Source organism: Lolium perenne, chromosome 3, assembly GCF_019359855.2.
Source record: "Lolium perenne isolate Kyuss_39 chromosome 3, Kyuss_2.0, whole genome shotgun sequence".
NCBI classification, from domain to species: domain Eukaryota; kingdom Viridiplantae; phylum Streptophyta; class Magnoliopsida; order Poales; family Poaceae; genus Lolium; species Lolium perenne.
Genome location: NC_067246.2, coordinates 307,984,202 through 308,003,560, shown reverse-complemented (window position 1 = coordinate 308,003,560; position 19,359 = coordinate 307,984,202).

Genomic DNA, 19,359 nt, shown 5'->3' with positions numbered 1-19,359 from the left:
TCGGGAAGAAGAAGAAGGTGGAGAGTAAAAAAGTGTCAGTGGGTTGGAATATTCGGGAATATGCAATTTTACAGTTTCTATTTACTGGGTCTGGGTCTGGTCTGTGGAGGCATTTTTCAGCCTCCAAATCGTGAATTTTTCAACCTGTGAACGCGTATTTGGGGTTTGCGGTTTGAGGTTTCTGCTAGAGATGCTCTTACGGAGGTTTGTACATGGTTGGAGGCTACGGCGAGGGATACTGATACGTCCAATTTGCATCACTATTTTATATCATAATTTGCTGTTATTCATTGATATATTTCATATTGGGACACAATACTTATGTTATTTCATCTATTTTGCATGTTTCATTATTATTGGAGGATCAAGCACCGGAGCCAGGATTCTGCTGGAAAAAGCACCGTCAGAACGCGATATTTCGGAAGATCAACTGTGGAAGGAAATTATACCAAAAATCCTATTTTTCAAGATGACGGAGGAAGCCAGAAGGGGGAGCCAGGAGGACCCAGGGTGGGCCCACACCCTAGGGCGGCGCGGCCCATGCCCTGGCCGCGCCGCCATGTGGTTTGGGGGGCCCACGACCCCTTTCGCCTCCTTTTCTTCGCGAAATCCTTCGTCCCGAAAACCTAAGCCACAGAGGGTACCTCGCGAAGAGTTACAGCCGCCTCTGCGGGGCGGAGAACACCAGAGAGAAAAGAGCTCTCCGGCGGGCAGGAATCCGCCGGGGAAATTCCCTCCGGGAGGGGGAAATCGACGCCATCGTCACCGTCATCGAGCTGGACATCATCGCCATCACCATCATCATCATCTCCACCATCATCACCGCCGTCATCACCGCTGGACACCGTCACCGCCGTAGCAATTTGGGTTTGATCTTGATTGTTTGATAGGGGAAACTCTCCCGGTATCGATCTCTGCTTGTTGTTGATGCTATTGAGTGAAACCATTGAACCAAGTTTATGTTCAGATTGTTATTCATCATCATATCACCTCTGATCATGTTCCATATGATGTCTCGTGAGTAGTTCGTTTAGTTCTTGAGGACATGGGTGAAGTCTAAATGTTAGTAGTGAACTATGGTTGAGTAATATTCAATGGTGTGATATTTAAGTTGTGGTGTTATTCTTCTAGTGGTGTCATGTGAACGTCGACTACATGACACTTCACCATTTATGGGCCTAGGGGAATGCATCTTGTACTCGTTTGCCAATTGCGGGGTTGCCGGAGTGACAAACCTAAACCCCCGTTGGTATATCGATGCGGGAGGGATAGCAGGATCTCGAGTTTAAGGCTGTGGTTAGATTTATTCTTAATTACTTTCTTGTAGTTGCGGATGCTTGCAAGGGGTATAATCACAAGTATGTATTAGTCCTAGGAAGGGCGGTACATTAGCATAGGTTCACCCACACAACACTTATCATAACAATGAAGATTATTTAGCCGTATGTAGCGAAAGCACTAGACTAAAATCCCGTGTGTCCTCGAGAACGTTTGGTCATTATAAGTAAACAAACCGGCTTGTCCTTTGTGCTAAAAAGGATTGGGCCACTCGCTGCAATTATTACTCTCGCACTTTACTTACTCGTACTTTATTCAACTGTTACATCAAAACCCCCGAATACTTGTCTCGAGCATTTACGGTGAATCCTTCATCAAAACTGCTTGTCAACACCTTCTCGCTCCTCGTTGGGATCGACATTCTTACTTATCGAAGATACTACGATACACCCCTATACTTGTGGGTCATCAAGACTATTTTCCGGCGCCGTTGCCGGGGAGTGAAGCGCTATTGGTAAGTGGAATTGGTAAGGAAAACCTTTCTTGTTGTGCTGATTTTATTTCTACTTTCGCTATAAGTCATTATGGAGAGATCTTCTCTTCAATTTTTATTTGGGAAATCTACTACTACTGCAACGGTAGTGGATGAGGCGCCAGGTGAGGAAGTAATACCATATAAAATACCTATGAAAATTATTGAACGTGTTATGGATAACCGCTATGAAGGGGATGGAACTGTCCATCCTGGTGATCATTCTTGTTTTTGCATGAATTATGCGGGTTATTCAAATGTGCAGGTATTGCTATGGATGAAGTGAGGAAGAAACTATTCTCTTTATCGCTGTCTGGTAAGGCGGCGCATTGGTATAAATTCTTGGATAATGGGGATTCTCTTGAATGGAATGATATTGTGCCCGGTTTTATTCTAAGTTCTATCCTCCAAGTGAAATTCATAAGGATCGGAATCGCATATATAATTTTTGGCCTCATGATGGAGAGAGTATTGCCCAAGCTTGGGGGAGATTGAAGTCTTTAATGCTCAAATGCCCCATTCATGAGCTTCCTGGTAATGTTATTATTGATAATTTCTATGCAAGACTTTCTTTTCAAGACAAGACCTTCTTTGGATACTTCTTGTTCTGGATCATTTACACACAACAAAGAAGAATTTAAAAGGGACCTTCTTGATCGGATCCAAGAAAATACTGAAGGTTGGGAGAACGATAAGGATAGAGAATCAGGTATAATTTATGATTATAAATGCATTGAAGCTTTTATGGATACTGATAAATTTCGTAATATGAGTGATACATATGGTCTTGATTCTCAAGTTGCTGCAAATCTTTATAAAGCTTTTGCCTCTCATTATGAATTGCCAAAGAAGAATTTTGATAAGTATCATGAACCGTATAAAGATAAAATTGATTCATCTATTAATAAATGCGTTGTAGTTGAAAGCTACGATCATGTTATTCCTAAGCTTATATTGAAAAAACTCCTTTCCCTGCTAAAATGAAGGAGTACTCTGTCATAAATAGTGCGGTTCATAAAAGTGAAAAGAAACCTGTAGAACACGAAGAACAAATAAAAGTTGAACCTCTTTGTTGCAATAGTTAAAGATCTTGTGACTGAAAATGTGGAGGATGGTCATATTATTTTCTGTGAAGATGCTTCTAATATTGTTTCACATCCTAATAAACCCAAACAAGCTAGTGTTCCTATGCTATCTGTTAGAATTGGTGATCATTGCTATTATGGTTTATGTGATATTGGTGCAAGTGTTAGTGCTATTCCTTATGAGCTTTACACGGAGATTATGCACGAAATTGATTCTTGTGAACTTGAAGATATTGATGTGGTTATTCAGCTGGCTAATAGAGAAACTATTTCTCCAATTGGTATTGTTCGAGATGTGGAAGTATTATGCGGTAAGATTAAATATCCTGCTGACTTTTTGGTACTTGGTTCTGCTGCTAGTGATTATTGTCCTATTAGTTTTGGTAGACCTTTTCTAAATACTTGTGGAGCTATTATAGATTGCAAGAAAGAGAAAATTTTGACTAAATTTGCTGGTGAATCTTATGAGTTTAACTTCTCTAAATTTACCAAAACTCCTTATAAAGCTGATTTGCCTAGTGATGATTTTAAAATGGAGCAATGTGCATCTATTGTTCTTGTTCCTAACAATCCTTTGCAGCAACATTTGGAGGATAGCGAGAGTGAAGTTTTTAGGAAAGAAAGAGATGAGCTTGAGGAAATTTTTCTTCGCCAACCCATTCTCAAGCATGATTTACCGGTGGAAGATTTGGGTACAACACCTCCACCAAAGGAAGATCCTGTTTTTGATTTAAAGCCTTTGCCTGATAATCTTAAATATGCTCATATTGATGATAAGAAAATATATCCTGTTATTATTAGTTCTAAACTTTCAGAGATTGAGGAAGAAAGGTTATTGGAAATATTGAAGAAGCACCGAGGAGCTATTGGCTACACTCTTGATGATTTGAAAGGGATTTCTCCTTCTATTTGCCAACATGCTATTAATATGGAAGATGATGCAAAGCCTGTTGTTGAACATCAGCGTCGTCTAATTCCGAAGATGAAGGAAGTGGTAAGGAATGAGGTATTAAGACTTCTTGAAGCTGGTATTATATATCCTATTGCTGATAGTAGATGGGTTAGTCCTGTGCATTGCGTTCCCAAGAAAGGAGGAATGACTGTTGTGCCTAATGATAATGATGAGCTCATTCCTCAAAGAGTAGTTGTAGGGTATAGAATGTGCATTGATTTTCGAAAAGTTAATAAAGTTACTAAGAAAGATCATTACCCTTTACCATTTATTGATCAAATGCTAGAAAGATTGTCTAAAAATACTCATTTTTGCTTTCTTGATGGTTATTCTGGGTTTTCACAAATTGCTGTTAAAGCTAAAGCTCAAGAGAAAACCACCTTTACTTGTCCTTATGGAACTTATGCTTATAGACGCATGCCTTTTGGTTTATGTAATGCTCCTGCTACTTTTCAAAGATGCATGTCTGCTATTTTTCATGGTTTTTGTGAAAGTATTGTAGAGGTATTCATGGATGATTTTTCCGTCTATGGGAATTCTTTTAATAGTTGCTTGCGAAACCTTGATAAAGTTTTGCAGAGATGTGAAGAAACTAACCTTGTTCTTAATTGGGAGAAATGCCACTTTATGGTTAATGAAGGAATTGTATTGGGACATAAAATTTCTGAGAGAGGTATTGAAGTTGATAGAGCTAAAGTTGAAGCAATTGAGAAGATGCCCTATCCGAGGGATGTTAAAGGTATTCGTAGTGTTCTTGGTCATCTTTGGGTTTTATAGGAGATTTATTAAAGATTTCTCCAAGATTTCAAAGCCTCTTACTAATCTTCTTCAAAAAGATGTACCATTTGTTTTTGATGATGATTGTAAGGAAGCTTTTGAAACTCTTAAGAAAGCCTTAACAACTGCTCCTATAGTTGAACCTCCTGATTGGAACTTACCCTTTGAGATTATGTGTGATGCTAGTGATTTTGCTGTAGGCGCTGTTCTTGGACAGCGAGTAGATAAAAAACTGAATGTTATTCATTATGCTAGTAAAACTCTTGATGCTGCTCAAAGAAATTATGCTACAACTGAAAAAGAATTATTAGCTGTAGTCTTTGCTTGCGATAAATTTAGATCTTATATTGTTGATTCAAAAGTTACTATTCATCACGATCATGCTTTGCAATTAGATACCTAATGGCAAAGAAAGATGCTAAGCCGAGGCTTATTAGATGGGTACTTCTTTTGCAAGAATTTGATTTACATATTGTAGATAGGAAAGGTGCTGATAATCCTGTTGTTGATAATTTGTCTAGATTGGAAAATATTGCTTATGATCCTGTTCCTGTTAATGATAGTTTTCCAAATGAACAATTGGCTGTAATAAAGGTGAGCTCGCGAGACAGTCCTTGGTATGCTGATTATGCTAACTTTATTGTTTCCAAGTACTTGCCTCCAACCTTTTCAGCTCAGCAAAGGAGGAAATTCTTTTATGACTTGAGGCATTATTTTAGGATGACCCACACTTATATAAAGAAGGAGTGGATGGTATTATGCGAAGATGTGTTCCCGAATATGGACAACAAGAGATATTGAGTAAATGTCATGGTAGTGCTTATGGAGGACATCACGCCGGAGAAAGAACCGCGCAAAAGGTTCTACAATCAGGTTTTTATTGGCCAACTCTCTTCAAGGATGCGAGAAAGTTTATTTTATCTTGTGATGAATGCCAAAGGGTTGGTAATATCTCCAGACGCAATGAAATGCCTATGAATTATACTCTTGTTATTGAACCGTTTGATTGTTGGGGATTTGACTTCATGGGACCTTTTCCGTCCTCGGAAGGTAACACTCACATACTTGTTGCTGTTGATTATGTTACTAAATGGGTGGAAGCTATACCTACAAAAAGTGCTGATGGTGAGACCTCTTTAAGAATGCTTTTAGATATTATTTTTCCTAGATTTGGAGTACCTAGATATATTATGACTGATGGAGGTTCTCATTTTATTCATGGAGGTTTTAGAAAAACTCTTGCTAAGTATGGTATTAATCATAGAATTGCTTCCGCTTATCATCCTCAAACTAGTGGTCAAGTAGAATTATCAAATAGAGAGATTAAATCTATTTTGGGAAAGACCGTTAATAAAACTAGAAAGAATTGGGCTAGTAAATTGAAGGATGCACTATGGGCTTATAGAACTGCTTATAAAAATCCCATGGGAATGTCACCTTATAAAATGGTTTATGGGAAAGCTTGTCATTTACCTTTAGAACTAGAGCACAAGGCTTATTGGGCTGTTAGAGAATTAAATAAAGATCCAAAACTTGCCGGTGATAAGAGGTTGTTGCAATTAAGTTCTCTAGATGAATGGAGAAGTGAAGCTATGAAAATGCTAAACTCTTTAAAGAGAAAGTTAAAAAATGGCATGATAGGAGGATTATCAAAAGAGAATTTAATATTGGGGATAAAGTCCTATTGTATCGGTTTCGTCTCAGATTCTTTGCAGGGAAATTACTCTCGAAATGGGAAGGACCATATGTTGTCGAGGAGGTGTATCGTTCAGGAGCAATCAAAATTAGCTCTCTCCAAGGCAATGCTACGCAAGTGGTGAATGGACAAAGACTCAAGCATTATATCTCAGGTGATTCCTATAATGTTGATATTGATATTATTCAAGTGGAAACACCGGAAGCTTTCATCAAAGGGCAAATTGACAGTCCGCCAGAACTCGACTTTGAATAGGTAACAGTACTGGTAATGAAAAGTACGCAATTTACTTTCCGAACAATATATTCGCTGTTTTTGGAAAATATGAAAAATTACGAGTTCGAAACGGAGTGGAAAGGACGCACGAGGGCGTGGCACCATAGGCCGGCGCGGCCTGACCAGGGCCCGTGCCGCCCTATGGTTTGGCCGCCCCGTCGCCCCTTTCCGACTCTGGTTCGATCTGGTACTTTCCGTTTGTCGTGAAAATTTTTGCTATATAATCCCCCGGACCCCCGGAGGTCCGTATATCGTTTTCTCGACGTGTTTTGTTTCGAGCTGTTTCTGCCAGGATCTGTTTTCAGTTTAGAAGCACCATGGTCTCCAAGAACAAGGGCAAGGAGTTTCCGGATGAAGATGATCGAGATCTTGGGTGGAAAGAGAAAGACAAGGACGTCAAGGAAGAGGATGAAGAAGAGGTGGAGGAAGATTCGCGCGCACACCCGCGTGCTACTATCGCAAGCATCAAGGTGGTGGACAACCCTTTTAGTGCAAACAAGAGCGCAAGAATTCGCACTGGAGGAGGGGTTCCATGTCATTACCTAGCTCCGAAAACATCTCCATCAGGCACTCATCACCCCTTCCACAATCTAATTTTCAATAATCAAATTGAAGGGACTCCCAAGGCAGCATTGCCTAGCCAGTGGGATATAGATCGCTCTAACACTGCAGGAGAGAAGGAGCCTGAGGCTGAAGAGTGGGGAAATAACTCCAAGAGCTGGGACTCGCCGTCAGACAGACTCTTTAACTGCGTCGAGCACAATTCAGAGATGATTCGCAATCTCATATACAGGATTGATGAGCTTCAGGAGCTTATTGAGAAGCTTGTCAGGAGTTCATCACCACCATCACCAAAGGAGTAATTCATCATCGGTATTGGCATCCCCTTGGTTTGTTCCAAGCTTGGGGGAGTGCCGCGGTATCACATTATCACTACCTTTTACTTTTATTGTCAAGTAGTGTCATATCATGAGTAGGGAAGTTATCATATAAGATGGGCTGTAGTTGGAAGTATCTCTCTTTAGTTGTCTATGTATCCCTTGGTGTGAGTTATCGTTATGGAATATTAATGAGAAGTCTTATCATTTACATATTGCACATCTTATTTTAGTTTGCAATCTCTACTATATGATTTACCTTGTTGTTAGTATTGGTATCACTTTGGGAGCATTAAATAAATCTATTTGGTTTTGGCAAACTTAGCATTGGTCAATAGCAACAACACTTTGAGGTTTAGTTAGAAAAGAGAAATACATATAGATGTTTCATTGTCTTTCTTTCTTGTTAGCTCATAGCTTATTATTCTGAAGTTAAGATTGTTTGTGCTTACAAGGAAGATGCATGATTGTTTCTATCATATGTATATTTGTTTGTTTCCCTCGACTCTTATGCTTGCTAATTAACCTTGCTAGCCAAAGACCTGTACTGAGAGGGAATACTTCTCGTGCATCCAAACCTTAACCCAAACCTATGTCATTTGTGTCCACCATACCTACCTACTACATGGTATTTTCTGCCATTCCAAGTAAATACTTCATGTGCTACCTTTAAACAATTCAAAACTTAGTATCTCTTATTTGTGTCAATGTTTCATAGCTCATGAGGAAGTATGTGGTGTTTTATCTTTCAATCTTGTTGGGCAACTTCCACCAATAGACTAGTGGCTTCATCCGCTTATCCAATAATTTTGCAAAAAAGAGCTGGCAATGGGATTCCCAGTCCCAAATTAATTAAACTAAATAGACACTCCTCCATGGTATGTGATTGATGGACGGCACCCGAAGGATTCGGTTAGCCATGGCTTGTGTAAGCAAAGGTTGGGGGGAGTGTCAGCATCATAATAAAACTAAAATAAAAAGGCACTCCTTCATGGTATGAAATTGTTGGCAGGCACCCGAGGATTCGGTTAGCCATGGTTTGTGAAAGAAAAGGTTGGAAGGAGTGCCACACAAAATGAAAATAATATGGGAGCCGCTCTTTGGAGGTTGTTTGGCAAGGGGGTTAGAGTACCCGCTACCAGTCATTGACAACAACAAACACCTCTCAAAATGTTACTTTTATTCTCTTTATATGATTGCAAAACTGAAAAAGCTCTAGCACATGATTTAATCCCTGCTTCCCTCTGCGAAGGGCCTGTCTTTTACTTTATGTTGAGTCAGTAAACCTATTTCCCTCCATCTCAAGCAAGCATTTGAGTAGTTGTGATCAAACCATTATATTGTGATTTGCTACATCATGTCTTTTATTCTTCCTTGTTTAGTACAATTTTTATCTGAATGAATATAGCTTTGCACGTTATCAATGATTATGAAGAGACCATTATGATTGAGTATGCAAGTTGTGCCTTATAAACTTTAACATGAGAGCGCTGCTCAATGAGATAAATATAATCTGTTAATTGTTCTCTGACCAAGAACGAAGTTTGCCATCACCAATTATGATTTCTTATGCACCTTTACTTGTGATTTCCTTATACTTGTTTCAAGTTGAGTTATAAGAGGTTGTTTACTATAATGTCTTGTGTGAATGAATATGATGCTTCTTGTCCGTATTTTATTTATCGACTCTTCACTCCATAAACATGTGGTCCTGTCTATCGAGCTCAGTTTCGCTTGGGGACAAGCGAAGTCTAAGCTTGGGGGGAGTTGATACGTCCAATTTGCATCACTATTTTATATCATAATTTGCTGTTATTCATTGATATATTTCATATTGGGACACAATACTTATGTTATTTCATCTATTTTGCATGTTTCATTATTATTGGAGGATCAAGCACCGGAGCCAGGATTCTGCTGGAAAAAGCACCGTCAGAACGCGATATTTCGGAAGATCAACTGTGGAAGGAAATTATACCAAAAATCCTATTTTTCAAGATGACGGAGGAAGCGGAAGGGGAGCCAGAGGACCCGGGGTGGGCCCACACCCTAGGCGGCGCGGCCCATGCCCTGGCCGCGCCGCCATGTGGTTTGGGGGGCCCACGGCCCCTTTCGCCTCCTTTTCTTCGCGAAATCCTTCGTCCCGAAAACCTAAGCCACAGAGGGTACCTCGCGAAGAGTTACAGCCGCCTCTGCGGGGCGGAGAACACCAGAGAGAAAAGAGCTCTCCGGCGGGCAGGAATCCGCCGGGGAAATTCCCCTCGGGAGGGGAAATCGACGCCATCGTCACCGTCATCGAGCTGGACATCATCGCCATCACCATCATCATCATCTCCACCATCATCACCGCCGTCATCACCGCTGGACACCGTCACCGCCGTAGCAATTTGGGTTTGATCTTGATTGTTTGATAGGGGAAACTCTCCCGGTATCGATCTCTGCTTGTTGTTGATGCTATTGAGTGAAACCATTGAACCAAGTTTATGTTCAGATTGTTATTCATCATCATATCACCTCTGATCATGTTCCATATGATGTCTCGTGAGTAGTTCGTTTAGTTCTTGAGGACATGGGTGAAGTCTAAATGTTAGTAGTGAACTATGGTTGAGTAATATTCAATGGTGTGATATTTAAGTTGTGGTGTTATTCTTCTAGTGGTGTCATGTGAACGTCGACTACATGACACTTCACCATTTATGGGCCTAGGGGAATGCATCTTGTACTCGTTTGCCAATTGCGGGGTTGCCGGAGTGACAGAAACCTAAACCCCCGTTGGTATATCGATGCAGGAGGGATAGCAGGATCTCAGAGTTTAAGGCTGTGGTTAGATTTATTCTTAATTACTTTCTTGTAGTTGCGGATGCTTGCAAGGGGTATAATCACAAGTATGTATTAGTCCTAGGAAGGGCGGTACATTAGCATAGGTTCACCCACACAACACTTATCATAACAATGAAGATTATTTAGCCGTATGTAGCGAAAGCACTAGACTAAAATCCCGTGTGTCCTCGAGAACGTTTGGTCATTATAAGTAAACAAACCGGCTTGTCCTTTGTGCTAAAAAGGATTGGGCCACTCGCTGCAATTATTACTCTCGCACTTTACTTACTCGTACTTTATTCAACTGTTACATCAAAACCCCCTGAATACTTGTCTGTGAGCATTTACAGTGAATCCTTCATCAAAACTGCTTGTCAACACCTTCTGCTCCTCGTTGGGATCGACATTCTTACTTATCGAAGATACTCGATACACCCCCTATACTTGTGGGTCATCAGATACTTTTCCCAACATGGGTGACAGCATAATTTACGGATTAGGCCACCTCTTTCACCTTAGGTGTTTTCAAGATTGATATGTGATGTCTACGCCCCCTCCTTTTCCTGTAGACAGTGTTGGGCCTCCAAGAGCAGAGGTTTGTAGAACAGCAGCAAGTTTCCCTTAAGTGGATCACCCAAGGTTTATCGAACTCAGGGAGGAAGAGGTCAAAGATATCCCTCTCATGCAACCCTGCAACCACAAAGCAAGAAGTCTCTTGTGTCCCCAACACACCTAATAGGTGCACTAGTTCGGCGAAGAGATAGTGAAATACAGGTGGTATGAATAAGTATGAGCAGTAGCAACGGCACCAGAAAAGTGCTTTGCCCAGGACAGTAAACAAGCAGTAGTAACGCAGCAGTAGTAACGCAGTAAAACAGTAAACAAGCAGCGATAGCAGTATTTAGGAACAAGGCCTAGGGATCATACTTTCACTAGTGGACACTGATGGCGTGTATTTCACACGTTCGTTGGGCAACCCCAAGAGGAAGGTATGATGCGCACAGCAGCAAGTTTTCCCTCAGAAAGAAACCAAGGTTTATCGAACCAGGAGGAGCCAAGAAGCACGTTGAAGGTTGATGGCGGCGAGATGTAGTGCGGCGCAACACCAGGGATTCCGGCGCCAACGTGGAACCTGCACAACACAACCAAAGTACTTTGCCCCAACGAAACAGTGAGGTTGTCAATCTCACCGGCTTGCTGTAACAAAGGATTAACCGTATTGTGTGGAAGATGATTGTTTGCAGAAAACAGTAGAACAAGTATTGCAGTAGATTGTATTTCAGTAAAGAGAATTGGACCGGGGTCCACAGTTCACTAGAGGTGTCTCTCCCATAAGACGAACAGCATGTTGGGTGAACAAATTACAGTTGGGCAATTGACAAATAAAGAGAGCATGACAATGCACATACATATCATGATGAGTATAGTGAGATTTAATTGGGCATTACGACAAAGTACATAGACCGCCATCCAACTGCATCTATGCCTAAAAAGTCCACCTTCAGGTTATCATCCGAACCCCCTCCAGTATTAAGTTGCAAAGCAACAGACAATTGCATTAAGTATGGTGCGTAATGTAATCAACAACTACATCCTTAGACATAGCATCAATGTTTTATCCCTAGTGGCAACAGCACAACACAACCTTAGAACTTTCTGTCACTGTCCCAGGTGTTAATGCAGGCATGAACCCACTATCGAGCATAAGTACTCCCTCTTGGAGTTACAAGCATCTACTTGGCCAGAGCATCTACTAGTAACGGAAAGCATGCAAGATCATAAACAACACATAAGCATAACTTTGATAATCAACATAACAAGTATTCTCTATTCATCGGATCCCAACAAACGCAACATATAGAATTACAGATAGATGATCTTGATCATGATAGGCAGCTCACAAGATCCGACAATGATAGCACAATGGGGAGAAGACAACCATCTAGCTACTGCTATGGACCCATAGTCCAGGGGTAGACTACTCACACATCACACCGGAGGCGACCATGGCGGCGTAGAGTCCTCCGGGAGATGATTCCCCTCTCCGGCAGGGTGCCGGAGGCGATCTCCTGGATCCCCCGAGATGGGATCGGCGGCGGCGGCGTCTCTGGAAGGTTTTCCGTATCGTGGTTCTCGGTACTGGGGGTTTCGTCACGGAGGCTATTTGTAGGCGGAAGGGCAGGTCAAGAGGCGGCACGGGGGCCCCACACCACAGGGCCGCGCGGCCAAGGGGGGGGCCGCGCCGCCTTGTAGTGTGGCCCCTCCGTGGCCCCTCTTCGTCTCTCCTTCGGACTTCTGGAAGCTTCGTGAGAAAATAGGCCCCTGGGCTTTGATTTCGTCCAATTCCGAGAATATTTCCTTACTAGGATTTCTGAAACCAAAAACAGCAGAAAACAGCAACTGGCACTTCGGCATCTTGTTAATAGGTTAGTTCCAGAAAATGCACGAATATGACATAAAGTGTGCATAAAACATGTAGATAACATCAATAATGTGGCATGGAACATAAGAAATTATCGATACGTCGGAGACGTATCAGCATCCCCAAGCTTAGTTCTGCTCGTCCCGAGCAGGTAAAACGATAACACAGATAATTTCTGGAGTGACATGCCATCATAACCTTGATCATACTATTTGTAAAGCATATGTAGTGAATGCAGCGATCAAAACAATGTATATGACATGAGTAAACAAGTGAATCATATAGCAAAGACTTTTCATGAATAGCACTTCAAGACAAGCATCAATAAGTCTTGCATAAGAGTTAAAGCAATAATTCAAAGTAAAGGTATTGAAGCAACTCAAAAGAAGATTAAGTTTCAGCGGTTGCTTTCAACTTGTAACATGTATATCTCATGGATATTGTCAACATAGAGTAATATAATAAGTGCAATAAGCAAGTATGTAGGAATCAATGCACGGTTCACACAAATGTTTGCTTCTTGAGGTGGAGAGAAATAGGTGAACTGACTCAACATTGAAAGTAAAAGAATGGTCCTCCATAGAGGAAAAAGCATCGATTGCTATATTTGTGCTAGAGCTTTGATTTTGAAAACATGAAACAATTTTGTCAACGGTAGTAATAAAGCATATGCATCATGTAAATTATATCTTATAAGTTGCAAGCCTCATGCATAGTGTACTAATAGTGCCCGCACCTTGTCCTAATTAGCTTGGACTACCTGGATTATCACCGCAATACATATGCTTTAACCAAGTATCACAAAGGGGTACCTCTATGCTGCCTGTACAAAGGTCTAAGGAGAAAGCTCGCATTGGATTTCTCGCTATTGATTATTCTCAACTTAGACATCCATACCGGGACAACATAGACAACAGATAATGGACTCCTCTTTTAATGCTCTAAGCATTCAACAACAATTAATTCTTTTCTCATTAGAGATTTGAGGATTGTTGTCCAAAACTGAAACTTCCACCATGGAACATGGCTTCGGTTAGCGGCCCGATGTTCTTCTCTCACAATATGCATGCTCAAACCATTCAACTCAGTGTAGATCGCCCTTACTTCAGACAAGACGAACATGCATAGCAACTCACATGAAATTCAACAATGAAAAGTTGATGGCGTCCCCAGTAAACATGGTTATCGCACAGCAAGCAACTTAATAAGAGATAAAGTGCATAATTACATATTCAATACCACAATAGTTTTTAAGCTATTTGTCCCATGAGCTATATATTGCAAAGGTGAATGATGGAATTTTAAAGGTAGCACTCAAGCAATTTACTTTGGAATGGCTGGAAAATACCATGTAGTAGGTAGGTATGGTGGACACAAATGGCATAGTGGTTGGCTCAAGTATTTTGGATGCATGAGAAGTATTCCCTCTCGATACAATGGTTTAGGCTAGCAAGGCTTATTTGAAACAAACACAAGGATGAACCGGTGCAGCAAAACTCACATAAAAGACATATTGAAAACATTATAAGACTCTACACCGTCTTCCTTGTTGTTCAAACTCAATACTAGAAATTATCTAGACCTTAGAGAAACCAAATATGCAAACCAAATTTAAGCATGCTCTATGTATTTCTTCATTAATGGGTGCAAAGCATATGATGCAAGAGCTTAAACATGAGCACAACAATTGCCAAGTATCACATTACCCAAGACATTTATAGCAATTACTACATGTATCATTTTCCAATTCCAACCATATAACAATTTAACGAAGGAGAAACTTCGCCATGAATACTATGAGTAGAAACCAAGGACATACTTGTCCATATGCTACAGCGGAGCGTGTCTCTCTCCCATAAAGTGAATGCTAGGATCCATTTTATTCAAACAAAACAAAAAACAAAAACAAACCGACGCTCCAAGAAAAAGCACATAAGATGTGATGGAATAAAAATATAGTTTCAGGGGAGGAACCTGATAATGTTGTCGATGAAGAAGGGGATGCCTTGGGCATCCCCAAGCTTAGACGCTTGAGTCTTCTTGATATATGCAGGGGTGAACCACCGGGGCATCCCCAAGCTTAGAGCTTTCACTCTCCTTGATCATGTTGCATCATACTCCTCTCTTGATCCTTGAAAACTTCCTCCACACCAAACTCGAAACAACTCATTAGAGGGTTAGTGCACATTATAAATTGACATATTCAGAGGTGACACAATCATTCTTAACACTTCTGGACATTGCATAATGCTACTGGACATTAGTGGATCAAAGAAATTCATCCAACATAGCGAAAGAGGCAATGCGAAATAAAAGGCAGAATCTGTCAAAACAGAACAGTTCGTATTGACGAATTTTAAAATGGCACCAGACTTGCTCAGATGAAAATGCTCAAATTGAATGAAAGTTGCATACATATCTGAGGATCATGCACGTAAATTGGCTTAATTTTCTGAGCTACCTACAGGGAGGTGGACCCAGATTCGTGACAGCAAGGAAATCTGGAACTGTGCAGTAATCCAAATCTAGTACTTACTTTTCTATCAACGGCTTAACTTGGCACAACAAAACACAAAACTAAGATAAGGAGAGGTTGCTACAGTAGTAAACAACTTCCAAGACACAAAATAAAAACAAAGTACTGTAGGTAAAAACATGGGTTGTCTCCCATAAGCGCTTTTCTTTAACGCCTTTCAGCTAGGCGCAGAAAGTGTGTATCAAGTATTATCGAGAGATGAAGTGTCAACATCATAATTTGTTCTCATAATAGAATCAAAAGGTACCTTCATTCTCTTTCTAGGGAAGTGTTCCATACCTTTCTTGAGAGGAAATTGATATTTTATATTACCTTCCTTCATATCAATGATAGCACCAACAGTTCGAAGAAAAGGTCTTCCCAATATAATGGGGCAAGATGCATTGTATTCAATATCCAAGACAACAAAATCAACGGGAACCAGGTTATTGTTAATGGTAATGCGAACATTATCAACTTTACCCAAAGGTTTCTTTGTAGAATGATCAGCAAGATTAACATCCAAATAACAATTTTTTAGCGGTGGCAAGTCAAGCATATTATAAATTTTCTTAGGCATAACAGAGATACTTGCACCAAGATCACATAAAGCATTACAATCAAAATCTTTAACCTTCATCTTAATGATGGGCTCCCAACCATCCTCTAGCTTTTTAGGAATAGAGGCTTCACGCTCTAGTTTCTCTTCTCTAGCTTTTATGAGAGCATTTGTAATATGATGCGTGAAAGCCAAATTTATAGCACTAGCATTAGGACTTTTAGCAAGTTTTTGCAAGAACTTTATAACTTCAGAGATGTGGCAATCATCAAAATTCAAACCATTATAATCTAAAGCAATGGGATCATCATCCCCAATGTTGGAAAAAATTTCAGCAGCTTTATCACAGGCGATTTCAGTTTTAGCAATTTCAGGCAGTTTTTCGCGCTTTGCATTAGAAGTGGAAACATTGCTAACACCAATTCTTTTATTAGTATGAGTAGAAGGTGCAGCAACATGTGTAGCATTAGCATTACTAGTGGTGGTAATAGTCCAAACTTTAGCTATATTCTTCTCTTTAGCTAGTTTTTCATTTTCTTCTCTATCCCACCTAGCACGCAGTTCAGCCATTAATCTTATATTCTCATTAATTCTAACTTGAATGGCATTTGCTGTAGTAACAATTTTATTATGATGATTCTCATTAGGCAAAACTTTCGATTTCAAAAGATCAACATCAGCAGCAAGACTATCGACTTTAGAAGCAAGTATATCAATTTTCCCAAGCTTTTCTTCAACAGATTTGTTAAAAGCAGTTTGTGTACTAATAAATTCTTTAAGCATGGCTTCAAGTCCAGGGGTGAACTCCTATTATTGTTGTAAGAATTTCCATAAGAATTACCATAGCCGTTGCCATTATTATAAGGATATGGCCTATAGTTGTTACTAGAATTGTTAGGTAAGCATTGTTGTTGAAATTATTATTTTTAATGAAGTTTACATCAACATGTTCTTCTTGTGCAACCAATGAAGCTAATGGAACATTATTAGGATCAATATTAGTCCTATCATTCACAAGCATAGACATAATAGCATCAATCTTATCACTCAAGGAAGAGGTTTCTTCGACAGAATTTACCTTCTTACCTTGTGGAGCTCTTTCCGTGTGCCATTCAGAGTAGTTGATCATCATATTATCAAGAAGCTTTGTTGCTTCACCAAGAGTGATGGACATAAAGGTACCTCCAGCAGCTGAATCCAATAAATTCCGTGAAGAAAAATTTAGTCCCTGCATAGAAGGTTTGGATGATCATCCAAGTAGTCGGTCCATGGGTTGGGCAATTTTTAACCAGAGATTTCATTCTTTCCCAAGCTTGAGCAACATGTTCAGTATCTAATTGTTTAAAATTCATTATGCTACTCCTCAAAGATATAATTTTAGTAGGGGGATAATATCTACCAATAAAAGCATCCTTGCATTTAGTCCATGAATCAATACTATTCTTAGGCAAGAGATAGCAACCAATCTTTAGCTCTTCCTCTTAATGAGAAAGGGAACAATTTTAGTTTAATAATATCACCATCTACATCTTTATATTTTTGCATTTCACATAGTTCAACAAAATTATTAAGATGGGCAGCAGCATCATCAGAACTAATTCCAGAAAATTGATCTTTCATGACAAGATTCAAGAAAGCAGGTTTAATTTCAAAGAATTCTGCTGTAGTAGCAGGTGGAGCAATAGGTGTGCATAAGAAATCATTATTATTTGTGGTTGTGAAGTCACACAACTTAGTGTTTTCAGCGTTGGCCATTTTAGCAACAGTAAATAAAGCAAACTAGATAAAGTAAATGCAAGTAAACTAATTTTTTTGTGTTTTCGATATAGCAAACAAGATAGCAAGTAAAGTAAAACTAGCAACTAATTTTTTTGTATTTTGATTTAGTGCAGCAAACAAAGTAGTAAATAAAACTAAGCAAGACAAAAACAAAGTAAAGAGATTGAGAAGTGGAGACTCCCCTTGCAGCGTGTCTTGAACTCCCGAGCAACGGCGCCGAGAAAATATGCTTGATGGCGTGTATTTCACACGTTCGTTGGGCAACCCCAAGAGGAAGGTATGATGCGCACAGCAGCAAGTTTTTCCTCAGAAAGAAACCAAGGTTTATCGAACCAGGAGGAGCCAAGAAGCACGTTGAAGGTTGATGGCGGCGAGATGTAGTGCGGCGCAACACCAGGGATTCCGGCGCCAACGTGGAACCTGCACAACACAACCAAAGTACTTTGCCCCAACGAAACAGTGAGGTTGTCAATCTCACCGGCTTGCTGTAACAAAGGATTAACCGTATTGTGTGGAAGATGATTGTTTGCAGAAAACAGTAGAACAAGTATTGCAGTAGATTGTATTTCGGTAAAGAGAATTGGACCGGGTCCACAGTTCACTAGAGGTGTCTCTCCCATAAGACGAACAGCATGTTGGGTGAACAAATTACGGTTGGGCAATTGACAAATAAAGAGAGCATGACAATGCACATACATATCATGATGAGTATAGTGAGATTTAATTGGGCATTACGACAAAGTACATAGACCGCCATCCAACCGCATCTATGCCTAAAAAGTCCACCTTCAAAGTTATCATCCGAACCCCTCCGGTATTAAGTTGCAAAGCAACAGACAATTGCATTAAGTATGGTGCGTAATGTAATCAACAACTACATCCTTAGACATAGCATCAATGTTTTATCCCTAGTGGCAACAGCACAACACAACCTTAGAACTTTCTCACATCGTCCCAGGTGTTAATGCAGGCATGAACCCACTATCGAGCATAAGTACTCCCTCTTGGAGTTACAAGCATCTACTTGGCCAGAGCATCTACTAGTAACGGAAAGCATGCAAGATCATAAACAACACATAAGCATAACTTTGATAATCAACATAACAAGTATTCTCTATTCATCGGATCCCAACAAACGCAACATATAGAATTACAGATAGATGATCTTGATCATGATAGGCAGCTCACAAGATCCGACAATGATAGCACAATGGGGAGAAGACAACCATCTAGCTACTGCTATGGACCCATAGTCCAGGGGTAGACTACTCACACATCACACCGGAGGCGACCATGGCGGCGTAGAGTCCTCCGGGAGATGATTCCCCTCTCCGGCAGGGTGCCGGAGGCGATCTCCTGGATCCCCCGAGATGGGATCGGCGGCGGCGGCGTCTCTGGAAGGTTTTCCGTATCGTGGTTCTCGGTACTGGGGGTTTCGTCACGGAGGCTATTTGTAGGCGGAAGGGCAGGTCAAGAGGCGGCACGGGGGCCCCACACCACAGGGCCGCGCGGCCAAGGGGGGGGGGGCCGCGCCGCCTTGTAGTGTGGCCCCTCCGTGGCCCCTCTTCGTCTCTCCTTCGGACTTCTGGAAGCTTCGTGAGAAAATAGGCCCCTGGGCTTTGATTTCGTCCAATTCCGAGAATATTTCCTTACTAGGATTTCTGAAACCAAAAACAGCAGAAAACAGCAACTGGCACTTCGGCATCTTGTTAATAGGTTAGTTCCATAAAATGCACGAATATGACATAAAGTGTGCATAAAACATGTAGATAACATCAATAATGTGGCAT